The 14,575-nt window shown below is 44.5% G+C and overlaps 1 long non-coding RNA gene across 1 annotated transcript; it reads right to left on the bottom strand.

The window, feature by feature from the left end:
- Positions 1 to 2,557: 2,557 nt before the first annotated feature.
- Positions 2,558 to 8,215, bottom strand: LOC109461074 (uncharacterized). The gene is made up of 3 exons (XR_012496417.1): positions 4,606 to 8,215; positions 2,989 to 4,434; positions 2,558 to 2,856 (listed from the first exon to the last, which is right to left on the bottom strand). It is a non-coding gene; the product is annotated as an uncharacterized LOC109461074 (long non-coding RNA).
- Positions 8,216 to 14,575: the final 6,360 nt, after the last annotated feature.

The raw sequence follows: 14,575 nt of genomic DNA, 5'->3' as shown, positions 1-14,575 counted from the left end.
CAGTTTTGATATTTCAAGAAAGTTGCATAAATGGAACCATACACTATATAACCTCTGTAATTGGCTTTTTTCACTCAGCTTGTTTCCCCTGAGGTCCATGCAGGTTGTTGCATGTATCCATAGTTTGTACCTTTTATTTTCTGAGTAGTATTGATGGTGTGAATGTACTATGGTTTACTCACCCACTGAAGGACATTTGGGTTGCAATTATACCTTTTAAAAGAAGGGAAGCATTTATTGGTTCATTCAATAAATACTTATAGGGTCGCCCCATGTGCCAGGCTATACAGTAAGTATTGGTGAGGCAGCAATAAATGAGAGAAAGATGATAAACCTGCAGACAAAGAAGATCATTGCAGGAAGTGATAAGGGATACAAGGAGAGAAATAGGCTGGCAGAGCACAGTGCACGTGACTCCTTCAGACTGGCAGTTGGTGGAGACCCCTCGGAAGGAGGAGGCAATATTTAAATGAAGTCCTGAATGAGGAGGAACCAACTCTTCAAAATGCCCTGGGAAAAAGCCTACTAGGCAGAGGGAACTGCCAGTGCAAAGGCCCTGAGGTGAGCATGTGCTTTGTTAGTGGAACAAAGAGGAGGCCAGGGAGGCTGCAGCAAAAGGAGGAGTGGGAGTGGTGGGAGAAGCAGGCAGGGCCTGTAAACTGCAGGGAGGAGTTTGGATTTTATTCTGATATCAAGCAGGGGGAGACATGATGCCATTAACACTTTAAAAGATCACTTCAGAGTCTAAAGACAAACTCCATTTTAAGCCTCTGGGTTTAATTTCACTGAGTAGCTACTCATTTTTTATTCACAAACCCTCGAATAAGAATGGAATGCTAGCAGCCTTTGTTGCCACTTGCCATTGTGGAACTTCCCTCCTCCCAGTCAAAGGGGCATCCCTGGAAGATAGACAGCATCAAAACTTTTCTGCAGCTTCAAAGCCAGTGGGTCAGCAAGTACAGATTCATACAGAAGAAGAACCTGCAGATGCCTTCTTTAGAGATACCTCATTGGATCGCGCTTGGACTCCATGAGAACTTGCTGCTCTCTTCCCCCATCCGCTGTGCACCGGGCCCCCACCCTCTGCTCCTCAAGCAGTGGCAGGAGTGAGAGGATGAAAAGGGGCTGAGCAGATGGAAGAGAGGGGAACTGCTCTACCAGGCCTCAGGAAGCTTGAGGGATTGCTGTCTGGGTTAGGACAAAGGAAGAGAGAACAAGAAAAGACCAGTGTGGGCTGATATGGGCGACAGGAAAGTGATGGACTTGGAGGCAGGACACTGAGTTCCAATCCTGGACTCCATATTGGAGAGCAGTAACTTTGTCCCTCGGGACTTGACTGTCCTTATCAGTGGCCTAGATGTTCTGGTCAGAGAGGGCTTTCTAGTCCCAGAACAAGTCAGTTCAGGACAAATAGGCATTTCTCCTGCCTGACCTACCAGAGGGAAAATGAGGAGGGGATTCAGGGGACAGAGTCTCTAAACTGAACAATCAGTAAAACCCAACAGCTGACTTGACCCCACACAGAGAGGCTGCCCTAACAGGCTGCCTCCTAGTCCTCCAACTGGAATAACACACATTAAGAAAACTTGATATGCAAAATTTAATTTTTTTAACTGATAAATTAGAGCAAGGGTTGGCAAATGATGGCCCACAAGCCAAATCTGGCCCACTGCCTATTTTTGTGTGGCCTGAAAACTGAAAATCGTTTTTCACATTTTAAACCATTTGGTAAAATCAAAAGATGAATAATACTTTGTGACATGTAAAAATTTTGTGAAACTCCAATTTTGTTGTTCATAAGTAAAGTTCTACTGGAACATGCTCATTTGTTTACATACTGTCTACGGCTGATTTTGTACTATAATGGCACAGATGAGTAATTGTGACAAAAACTGTCTGACCTGCAAGCCTAAAATATGTATTCTCTAGCCTTTTACAGAAATGTGTTGACCCCTGTAGTGGACAGACTCTAAGTGGCCCCATGATTCTTGCTTCCTGGTATTCATGCTTTTGTGGAATCCCTCCCTTTGAGTGAGGGTGAAACCTGTGACTTACTTTTAACCAATAGAAACAGCAAAGACTGTCACTCCCATGGCTATTTTTCATAGGAGTATAACTTTCATCTTGCTAGCATGTTCTCTTCTTTTGCAACTTTGGCAAAGCCAGCTGCTGTGTTATGTATGAGCTGTCCTATAGTGAGGCCCATATGACAAGAAACTCGGGGTGGGTTCTGGACAACAGCCAGGAAGAAACTGCAGCCCTCAGTCCAGCAACCTACAAGTAACTGAATCCTGTGAACCACCACGTGAACTTGAAAATAGGGCTTTCCCCACTTGACCCCAGCCTTGGCTGACAATTTGCTCTTAGCCTATGAGAGACCCCAAAGTAGAGGGCCCAGCTAAGCCATGCTCAAACTCCTGACTGATAGAAACTGTGAGATAATAAATGTGTGTTGTTTTAAGTTGCTAAGTGTGTGGTACTATTATTTTGCACCAACAGATAATGTTGACCTTAAACAAATAGACAGTCTGATATTTCTCTAGTAAAATGGGTTTATTCAGAAACAACAAAGAATTATAATTCTAGACATGTGGTCTAATGGACAACCACAGCAAATCCAGAGAACAAAGGAGAGAAATGTTCTATTACAGAGGAAAGGAGGAGTTCAGAGGGACTGTTGCAAACAAAGAGTTCATTGGAAGAAACTGAAAGTTCAAAGTGTAGTGGCTTTTCATTGGCTGAGTTGTAACAGTCTTTCATTGGCTGAGTCATTGCCATGCAAGATCGTATTTCTTCCGGCTGGAGTAGTAGAGTAGAAAAACATCCTCCTGTTGGAGATGGAAAGTACTTCTCTTCCTGTTTGGGTAATTGACCATGAGTGGCAGGATGTGAGAGCTTCCCCTACGGGCCTCCCCTCCCAACACCAATTTAGATATACTTTCTTTTTATTAATCTTCACAATAACTAGGAAATTGATATTCAGATTACCTCAAATATGGAGAGTTCAGTGAGAGGCCGTTCACACAGACAGGACTTCTACGCAGCTCCTCAGGAGTCAAACAGAGAAGTGAAGCAAGGCTATGGCAGCATTGGGTGTTGCCAGAGGTGTTACCAGATAGATAAAGATTCTTCACTGAAGATCACATTCATCAGACCCTAAGATAATCGGAGGGGATTCCTGAAGACAGCCCCATTTAAATGGATCACTGAAAAGCCAGTTACTAAGGGTGTTTGTAAGTGGGCAGGACTGGGACAATATGAATCCTCTAGATATGCTTGGGGTCCTGGGGGTTTGTGGCCCAGAGACACACTGGCTGCTTGGATCTAAACTGCTGCAAAGTCAAATCCCTGATGATCTGGACGGGATGCTGCTGAGACTTAAGGACCCCCTGTGACCCAATACTTGAAACTTAGGCAGGAGCCAGGATTACGCAGTCTACACCAGACTGCTCTTACTTGTTCCCCATTGGTCATCTCCTAATCATGAAGAACCCCCTCTCCACCTTTTCCTTGACCAGACAGTCTTACCACCTCAGAAAGTGGAGCCTAGAGAAATTGAAGAGGGCAAGAAGTGGGGAGCTTTGGCCTCTACCTAGAAGTTAAAGAACATCTCCCGAACACCTGAATATGAAGAACAATTTGATTATGAAATTTAGGACAACAAAGTTAAAGATGCGGTAGATAGATATATTTAAAGGAAAAGTTCAAAACTTTCTTTAATCCCCAGATTAGTAAACATCACCATGGGATTTGAGGAGAGAGTTGTCATGGGGCCAGGCTCACCCCTCAGCGATGACTAAATGGGCTTCCCTTTCCAGATCAGCCTCAAGGCCCTGCCATTCATTCACCTTCCAGCCTCGGCAGAGAGGGTGGCTCTGCCTCATATAAGCAGAATTAGGAGGATTGATCTGCCAGGATTTTTGATAACTAGAGGAAATCATGACGTTAAGTTTTGGAAAATTAAGTATCCTTTTGTTTTAAAACTCCTGAAGCAGCATCAGTAGAGCAAACCAACTTTATGGGAAACGTCAGACTCTAAATAGTGTTTGCATTCATTCTTCCACAGATATTTACAAAAATGTTCTTTGAACATTTAATGCGCTCCAGGCACTGTCTTAAATTCTGGAGATCTGGAAGTAGACAAGGAGGGCTTGCTTCCTGCACTACCTGGGGCAGCCTCAGGGAGTTTCAAATTACACAATGGCAATAATAGCTTTTGTTATTGTGACTATTACCGTCATTATATTATAATTAACAGTGCAGCTCCTCAATAACCAGCGTTTTCCATCCTGTCCTTAAAATTCAAACACCTGTTAGAAAGCGTTCACCCTGAGCCCCACTAACCATCACCTTCATCATGAGTTTCACCTTCCATGTAGTAAGATTATTCTTGGATATAAGGGAGTCTTCTCTGTAAACTGTAAAGTCCTGTTCCTGAGGATGAGATAGATGAAGACCAAGTTATCATACACTTGACTAAAACTCTGAAGTTTTCTTACTTTGAAATCAAAGTAAGATTTCGGGCAATGCTTTGGGACACACACGCGCGCGCGCGCATGCGGTGTGACAAGTTCGTGAACTCATCCTAGAAAAAGTGCTACGTACCTCATTGCTGAATATCACTGCAGTCACCTTCGAAGTACTCCCCTTGGGAAGCTGTGCACTGATGCCAGCATCTAGTCCACCCTTCAAAGCAATTTTGGAACTCTTTTTCTGGAATGGCCATCAGAACTGTCATCGTATTACCCTTGATGTCCTGAATGTCATCAAAATGTCTTCCTTTCAGTATTTCCTTTATCTTCGGGTAAAGAAAGAAGTCATTGGGGGCCAGATCAGGCGAGTAGGGAGGGTGTTCCAATATAATAATTTGTTTACTGGCTAAAAGTTGCCTCATAGACAGTGCCCTGTGAGCTGGTGCACTGTAGTGATGCAAGAGGCATGAATTGTTGGCGAAAAGTTCAGGTTGTCTAACTTTTTCACGCAGCCTTTTCAGCACTTCCAAATAGTAAACTTGATTCACTGTTTGTCCAGTTGGTACAAATTCTTGAATAATCCCTCTGATATCAAAAAAGGTTAGCAACATCGTTGCAACAAGTTCATGAACTTAATTGTCCAAACTCATATATATATTTTCAAATAAAAAGGTACTTTATTACAAAACAAAAATTGGTAATGTAAAGAGTAATGACTTCTATGTGCCTTTAAACTTTCTGCATTCATTCTTTAAAAAGTGAAAATTTAGCGAAGTGCGAAGTAAACCTCCTATTTACTCAATAACCCCTCTTCACCTTCCCCAGCTCCTCCCTCCCCCAAATAAATGTAACCACTGTTGATAGCTGGTGTGGGTCTTTTCAAGCTGTTATGACATCTAAACATATATATTTGGGAAATAAAAGTGGGACATTATACCCACTTTTTAAAAAATGCATTTCTGCCCCATTCAACGCTACATGGCTCAGTCAAACAGCATCGCATCACTCCTGTGAATGTACATGGGTCACCTACTCTATTTCAAAAGCTGCGTAGAATTCCATTAATGGCTGTTTCACACTGTTTACACAATTCTCCATTGATGGACAATCAGATTGCCAACAATCATTTGCCAACAATGTTACGGTGATGCTTCTTACACTCAGATGTGTGCATTCTTTTATGACTATTCCTGCAGGATCAGTTCTTAGAGGTGGATTGTTTTGTAACCTGGGATTTGTTCTGATAATGAGCTGTAGTAGGAACACTAACCATGGATTCAGGAGTCCCCAGTATAATGACACGTCCCACCACTCACTCCTGGACAAATCCCTTGACCTCTCAGACCCTCAGTTTCCTCACCCATGAAATGGGGATACTGATCCCCATTGGCCTACTGCTGCAGAGATAGTTGAAATAAAAAAATTCAGGAGTGCCTTGAAGGAAATGCAGAGCTACACAGATCGGGGAATGTGGTGGTATTATCCTTATTCCTTAGGTGTGTAAGCCTGGGAGGGGTTATGAAATTCCCTACATGAATTTAATTAACTTTAATTTTTAAACTATGCCAGAATATTTGGGGAGTAAGGTGGGGGGTAGTTATATGTGCCAGGGCCATGGACTCAAAACAAACATAAGATTCTGATGGTATAGACTCTTGAGCTTGTCTGCAAATATCCAGAGGTCTCTTGGCCTGGACTTACCCTGAGGCCTGAAAAGTCAGAGGATGACCAAAGGATCGAAGTCCCAGGAGGCTTGTTCTGATGTGCTCTATAGAGGAGTTTAATAATAACCAGAGTCATCTTACCTGCAAGAGCTTATCCTAGGAGAGGAGCTCCCATCGCTGGAAGCCGCTAAGGAGAGGCAGATGAACCGCTGTAGGGATCACACAGAAAGGTTTCCTGCAGAAAAACTTGCCACCAGAAGTATTTGGATGGACCTGCTTCTTCTCTGAGAGGCCACCAGTCTCCATCCAAAGGCAGGCTGAGGGCTCTGGCTGGCACCTGTGCTTTGGCAGGGTCCCCGACCTATCCATCACTGGGAGGCCTTTTGTTATGTAGCCCCCACTCTGAGGGCTCTATTGCTCAGCGATTTTTCCTACAACAAGATAAACCACTTTTATTATAAAACAATGAAGTGCCATTTATTTTTATTTATCAAATCAGAGTCAATCAGAACTTCTTCCTATAAAAAAGCCACGCTTGCCATTTTCAACATACGTGATTATGGCCTCAAACAATGCCACCTAATTCGAAGAAGTTGATAGATGTGTCAAAAGACACACAGCTGGAAAGCTGCCAAGCCAAGACTGGAGCTTGGGCCATCTGTACCTGACGTCTCTTTCCTGAAGCAGAGCCCTGGACCCCTCTAGGAGGTCCCTTGTGAGGGTCCAATGACTCTAGCTTCATACAACCGTCTTTAGGAACTCTGGTCCTAAAGGAAAGCACACTGTACTTGTAGTTAGAAGATGGGGGTAGGAGGTGGGGGTTAAATCCTAACCCCTCTGCTCTCTAGTTGTGCAAGCTTGTGGAAAATGGGAACAATGACACTGCTCTAAGAACAGCTTCGACAAGCAGATGAGACCAGAAATGCTGCGTCACTACATAAAGAGGAGGGCTTTTTTCTGTGATCAAATATGAACGGAAACGCCATGTAAGGGCATAGAAACCCACCTGCACATTCAGCATTAGCCTCTCTGTCTTTTCCTGGAGCCCCAGAACTGCTCAGCGTGAGGGGAAGCCTCCCCAGGAAGAAGTCCCGGCTTCCCACCCTGAGGCTGGATCTGTCCAGGAGGAAGATTAGGGGCTTCCTGCTGCCTCTTCAAGGAGCCCCAGGGGCAAAACTGCTGCGTGGGAAAAGCCAAGTGATCTAGGGTCCAGGAGGCCTCCTCAGTAGGGAAACTCACATTTCAATGTCTGTATAACTGAAATGTTACAACAGATGAGAGCACTTGGTGTAGTCTCTTTTACGTTGTACCGTCCGTGGAACGATCTGTTTCCATCGGCGCCCTCACAGCACCTCTCCACGCGGAGCCCAGGGAGTCCTCGAGTCAAGTGGATAGACTCTGAGCACATCTTGCCCCTTCTCTTTACAGGAAACTGAGGCCCAAAGAAGGTGAACGATGAGTTCAGAAGCACAGAGCTAGAATAGGCAGACGCAGGGCCTTGGAGCCCATTTCCTCTCTAGAATTCCTGAGCGCTGCGGGACACTGTTCTCTCTGGGGTTCAGACCTCAGGCAGCTAGAGAGGCTCGGAGTCTCTTCATTCTCCTCTCAGAGCCCTGACCAACCACAGAAGTAACACCCACCAGCTGTCGCAGGCACGTGCTATATGCCAGGCACTGCATTGAGCTCATGGCACTCAAACCCAGGAGGCGGAGGCACAGTCATGTCATTTTACAGATACAGATCATAAGGCTCAGAGCAGGGATGTAACTCGGCTGAGGTCACACAGCTAGGAGGTGGTGGAATCAGGATATGAACCCAGAGTTTGCCGGAAAATGTCATCAGAAGAAAGAGGATAATGATATACTTCACCCTTGTAGTTGGTCTGAGGTCTGGAGAGGTGCTTTGTGAGTGGAAGGGGCCACACCGCCCTGGTCAGTGTCCTGCTATCGGACCTACGCTCAGCCCTTCCAACCTGAGCGCCCCTGCACGCTCAGCCAGGGCACCCAGAGACCAGGCCTAGAGAGCCGCAGCCCTTTACACCAATGGTTTTCAAATCTGTGCACACAGAACCACCTGCAAGACTTGGTTAATGCAGGGACGACTGGCTCCCACCTCCAGAGTGTCTGATTCAGAGAATCTGAGGCAGGCCTGCATTTCTAACAAGGTCCCAGGTGATGCTGAGGCTGCCAATTGGACCACACTTTGAAAACCACTGCACTATGTCACTTCTGCTGCCACTCACACTCCAACCACATTTGGGCGAAGAGAGGGAGATTTAAACAAGCAGCGGCCTCGGAATGAGATGAGAAAGGACTTTGAGGACAAACGGGTTTTGATTTTCCTGTTGGTTTTTCAGTCTCCATGTGGCCTTCCTTAAGTCACCTAACTTCTCTGAGCCTCAGAGAATTCTCTAGAAAATGCAGGTGCTAAGACCTACTTCATAGAGTTGCTGAGATTATAACCATAAACCTACCTGGTACATAGTAGGAGCTCAATTAATCACAGCCTGTGTCTGGCACACAGTCGTTTCTTTTTGATTTCTGCTTCTCCACCAGGCCTCCGGACTGCTGGGCCTGAACTCTCAAAACCCTGGGGGCTGACTGTGTTCTTTAGAAATTAATCCTAAATGCAGCATTAGCCTGATTAAGCGGCCTGCACATCAGCAAGTGCCCCGTTTCCGGAGCCGACAGTAGACAGCATAGCCAGGGAAAACAGAGGCAGAAGAGAAAAAGCCAGAGAAGATGGGCTCAGGTGGAGGAGGGACACTGCCTATAGTTTAACTCCGTTGTGACCCAGGGCAGTGTACCCTAATCCCTGACAGCTGGAGGCTCCTGGCTTTGTCACATGGGAGGAAGCAGCTGGCTCCCGGGTCCCTACCTGCCCCAGCAGGGCCAGGCCGCCTGGTGCACAGGTGCTGGGGCTGCAGGGGTTTGATCTTGCACAGGGCCTGGCAGCTTGCCGGGGTGGGGTGGGGGTGGGGGTGGGGGGTAGGCAGAAGCATCTGCTCAGCAGACTGGGTGCGTGCCTGGTCCCATCTACTTACCTCGCTTCTGCCTATGTCCCCTTTCTCCTGGGGCTGCTAGAGGGTCCCTGGTGGCAGGCTGGCTGCCTCCTGCCCAAGTTCTGAGAGAATGCATGGGGCATGTTGTCAGCACGCCCACAACCTTGGCCAATGCACGTTCTTTAACACGACTCAGTTTCGGTCCTACAGGGGCCGCCCCAGAGGCTTGTGGAAGCTCTTCTCCTGTATCAGTCAGGCTTCAGTCAGAGAAGCAGAACCCTGGGAGTTGTTACAGGATTTGCCCTTATGCAATTGTGAGAGTTGGTTCAGCAGTTTCTGGAAGGCTTGTCTTCTCTGATGCTGGGGCTTAAAGTTCGGAGGGCAGACGGTTGGGAAAAGACGACAGATGCACAGTGTAGAACATCAAGGTCAGGCTGAATGCCACATGCACGAGCTGGAACCCATGTCAGGCCCTGTATAGTTGCTAGGGCTGACATCACAAAATAGCACAGACTGGGTGACTGAAACAATGGAAATTTGTTTTCTCACAGCTCTGGAGGCTGAAGTCTGAGATCAAGGTGTTGGCAGGTTTGTTTTCTCCTAAGGCTCTCTCTTGGTTTGCAGATTGCTAGTTTCTGGCTGTGTCCTCACATGACCTTTCCTCTGTGCACCAAGTGCCCGTGGGGTCTCTTCCTCCACTTTTAAGGACCTAGTGGATTAGTGCCTAACCCTTATGACCTCATCTAATCTTAATTTCCTTTTTAAAGGCCCTATCTCCAAACAGTCACATATGAATTTGGGGGACGCAATTCAGTCCATAACAGTCCCTCACTGCCTCCTACAGCCATGACACAGATGTCCTGCAGGAGAAAACATTACCCTTTTGAGGCAGCACATGTAGCCTAGGAAATTGACAACCTCCTCCGGTGTACAACATAAGGTACTTCGCTGGTTACACCAGTAACAAAGTGAGGACTCAGTACCTGCAGCTGGAGAAAGACAAGAACCAGTTTCTTCCCGCGAGGCTGATTCTTATGACTGGAACCTGACCTTTAGCTAATTATAATGTCATTATAATCTCATTTGCATTGCAGTTACTACGACTCCCATCATGCATCTGACGCCATGACAGTTCTGGAGGAATCAAATAAAAAAGAAAAAGCAGGAAACAGAGAGCGTTGTCCAGGGAAAGGGGATGAATAAACCGTATCAACCAGACATTGCCAGTTCCTGCGTGGGGAGAGAAAAATACACCCGACTGTGACCTCCTCCGGGCAACTCTGCTCTGAGTTTGCCTGCACTTTCTTCTCAAGTGTGTACTTACATTTTCAACAAATTGCTTTTGCTTTCCTTTGTCTGTTTCATTCTTGAATACTTTTTTCTGCAGAGACAAGACCCCAGTCCCTGCTGCTCCGGGTTGACTCCTCTCTTGGACGTCCCCATGAGTCTCCGGCGACACTTTATCATGAAGCTGAATGTGACCTGCTCTTGAGCTGGAGAAGCCAAAGGAGGACAGAGAGGGGGTGGAACAGCTGCAGGTCCGTCTGGCTGCTGGCCCACACCAATAAAGTGAGCCAGCGGGTAACTGACAACATGTGTGAGTTTTAACAAGGCCTGCTGTCCCTGCCACTCACATACACCATGACTGCTTCTTCATTTCAGCCCTTCAAAACTCTAGGGAAATCTTTCTGGTAGTCCACCCTCACGGAAAACATAGGAAATGGAATTTTAAGAAACATAGTTTATCCTAGCCAAGTTGACACATTACAAAGGTGCTAGTGTCTTTAATATATATATATTTTATATATATAAATTTGACACTTATATATACATCCTTAAACCAAACTTAGAAAATAAAGGCAACAGCAAAGTCGTACTTTCATCTCTCATGATATAGCTATTCTACACACAACTGATAATAGGCTAAATTCTTTTTCTTTTTTTTCATTGTTGTTGTCTTGCCTTTTACTTTTTCCAGTAAGGGTGTACACATTACATTTGGTTGTAGGAGTCCTTGCCTCCTTTAGTTTGCTCTTGGTTTTTTAATGACATTGATTTCTTAAAAAATATTTTTGTTAAAATTATAGCTAGCATACAATATTACGTTAGTTTCATGGGTACCATAGTTGTTCAACATTTATATGCCTAAAGAAGTGATCACCATGATAAGTCCAGCAATCATCTGACACCATACTATGCTATTACAATATGATTAACTATATTCCCCATGCTGTACATTACATCACCATGACCTATTTGTTTTATACCTGGAAATTTGAGTCTCATTCCCTTCCCCTCTTTTTGAATTTATTAATTACAGTTGGTATTCACTATTATCTTAAATTAATTTCAGGTGTATATCATAGTGGTCAGACATTGATATAATTTAAGAAGTGACTAGTCTAGTACCCACCTAGCAATATACATAGTTATTACCATATTATTGACTATATCCCCTATGCTTTAATTTATATCCCCATGGATATTTTGTAAGTATCAATTTGTACTTTGTAATCCCTTCACCTTTTTCACTGTGCCCCCCAACCTCCTCCCATCTATCACCCCAATAAATCTAGTACCCATCTGACACCATAACTATTTATTACAGTATTATTGACTATATTTCTTATGCTATACCCTACATCCCCATAACTACTTTGTAACAACCAATTTGTACTTCTTACTCACTTCCCCTTTTTTCACCCACACCCCAAACCCCCTCCCATCTGGAAAGCGTCAAAATATTTTCTGTATCTATGAGTTTGTTTCTGTTTTGTTTGTTAATTTTGTTCTTAAATTCCACATATAAACAAAATCATGTTGCATATGTCTTTCTCTGTCTGACATACTCCACTTAGCACAACACGTTCCAGGTCCATCCATGACGCTGCAGATGGCAGGATCCCATTCCCTTCCATGGCCAAGCATATTCCATTGTATATATGTACCACCTCCTCTTTATTTATTCTTCCATAGATGGACATCCAGGGTACCTCCACATCTTGGCCATTGTAAACATGCTGCAATGGACATATGGATGCACACATCCCATTGAAGCAGCGTTTTGTGTTTCTTTGGATAAATAATCTGAAGTGGAATAATTGGGTCCTTCACTGTCTCTTCTTATAGCCTTTGTTTTAAAGTCTATTTTGTCTGGCATAAGTATTGCTACCCAAAATTTTTGTTGTTGTTGTTTTTTCATTTCCATTAATGAATTATCTTATTTTGTATCTCTATGTGTCTTTCAATCTGAAGTGAGTCTCTTATAGGCAGCATATATAAGAGTTTTGTTTTCTTTTCCATTCATCCCTCCTATGTCTTTTGATTACAGCATTTAATCCATTTACATTGAAAGTAATTGTTGATAGATATGTAGCTATTGTCATTTTATTATTTATAATTTTTTTTCTATCTTAAAGAAGTCCCTCTAAAATTCATTGTAATACTAATTTGGTGGTGATGAGCTCCTTTAGCTTTTTCTTGTCTGGGAAGCTATTTATTCGTCCTTTGATTTTAGATGATAGCCTTGCTGGGTAGAGTAGTCTTGGTTATAGGTCCTTACTTTTCATCAATTGAATATTTCCTGCCAATCCCTCTGACCTGCAATGTTTGTGTTGAGAAATCAACTGACAGTCTTATGGGAGCTCCTTTATAAGTTATTAGCTTCCTTTCTCTTACTGCTTTTAGGATCCTTTCTTTGTCTTTAAAATTTGCCATTTAAAAAAAACACACACATAAAATTTGCCATTTTAATTATAATGTGTCCATGTGTGGGCCTGTTTGGGTTCATCCTGTTTGGGACTCTCTGCACTTACTGGGCTTGTATGTCTATTTCCTTTGCCAGATTAGGAAAGTTTTCATTCATTATTTGTTCAAACAGGTTCTCAATCGCTTGCTTTCTCTCTTCTCCTTCTGGTACCCCTATGATGCAAATATTGTTATGCTTGATGTTGTCCCAGAGGTCCCTTAAACTATCCACATTTTTTAAAATTCTTTTTTCTAGTCCATTGGTGACTCCTTCTAGTTCATTCTTCATTTCAGTTATTATAATCTTCACTCTGTTTTTGTTTTGTTTTTCTCTTTGTTTCTATGTCCTTTTTATGCTTGCACTCTCTTTGTTGAAGTTCTCACTAAGTTCCTTGAGTGTACTTAGAACCACTGTTTTGAACTCTGTCTCTGGTAGGTTGCTTGCCTCCATTTTGTTTAGTTCTTTTTCTAGAATTTTCTTCTGTTCTTTCATTTGGGATGCATTTCTTTGTTTTCTCATTTTGGCTGCCTCTCTATGTTTGTTTCTATGTGTTAGGTAGATCTCCTATGTCTCCCAGTCTTGACTGGGTGGCCTTATGTAGTAGGTGTCCTGTGGGATCCAGTGGCACAATTTCCCTGGTCACCTGAGCCGGGTGCTCTAGGAGTGTCCCTTGGGTGGGTTGTGTGTGCTCTTCTGTTATACTTGAGCCTTGATTGCTATTGGTACATCAGTGGGTGGGATTGACTTTCAGGCTGACTGGCTATGGGGTTAGGCCACATCCACAGCTTATGGGCTGCTGTGCAGGAGACTACCCCACTGAGTGGGATTCTCCCCAGTGAGCTCTGGTGCCTGTTGAGACTGCCCTTTGGTTGTGCTATTTGTGGGGCTAATTAGGTGGTGCTCTGCTGTGGTCTGAAACCAACCTCCAAGTGTTGGTTCTGGGGTCTCTTCGGAGGGGCTCTGGTGCAGACCCAGGTCACCCAATGCCTGTGACTGGCCAGGGGCTACATGGTAGGAGCTATAAATAAATCCAAAGTTGTTTACTGCCTTTGCTAAACCTGGAGGCACATGGGACAGGCAACGCTGCTAACTGAGGATGGCTGCCACCAGTATCAAGCCTGGGATAACTCTGCAAAAAGCCAGGATACCTGAAGGCCTGCTGCCCCCTGTTGGCTTCCTTAAGGTTCAGTCATTGATAAAGCCTCGTTCTGTATGCAAGTTAGGTGAGGCAGCATCTTATGGAGTCACTAGAGTGGAAAGAGTTGTGGTCACCAGGTTAAGGTAGACTCTGGTTTGGTGCTACTGCTAGCCTGGAGTGACTCAGCAAAAGTCTCAGAATATATTGAGACTGATTGATGCCTGTCTGGGGCCCATGAACTTTGATACTTTTCCAAGAAAGAGTGCAATGCTGGAGGGTCTGGCTGCTCGCAGAGAAAGTGCCTCCAGTGGTGCTTGAATTGGGTGGGGTGGTATCCCAGCTGAGTCAGCAGGGCAGAGCAACAGAGCTTACCAGGACAATCAGATTCAGATTTGGCTTGTGGAGGCAGGCTCAACATAAGAAAGATGGTGCCCACCTACTGGCTGCATGGAAGGATAACCCCACACAGAGAAAATGCCAATTGTCCTCCAGTCTTCCCCCTGGAGCCACACTCCTCAGTTTGCCCCTCCCCCCATATGTCTCTGAGGTCCC

The sequence above is a fragment of the Rhinolophus sinicus genome, linkage group LG05 (assembly GCF_036562045.2).
Source record: "Rhinolophus sinicus isolate RSC01 linkage group LG05, ASM3656204v1, whole genome shotgun sequence".
NCBI classification, from domain to species: Eukaryota; Metazoa; Chordata; class Mammalia; order Chiroptera; family Rhinolophidae; genus Rhinolophus; species Rhinolophus sinicus.
The sequence above is the reverse complement of the archived record's forward strand: the minus strand, read 5'-3'. Positions and strand labels throughout refer to the sequence as shown.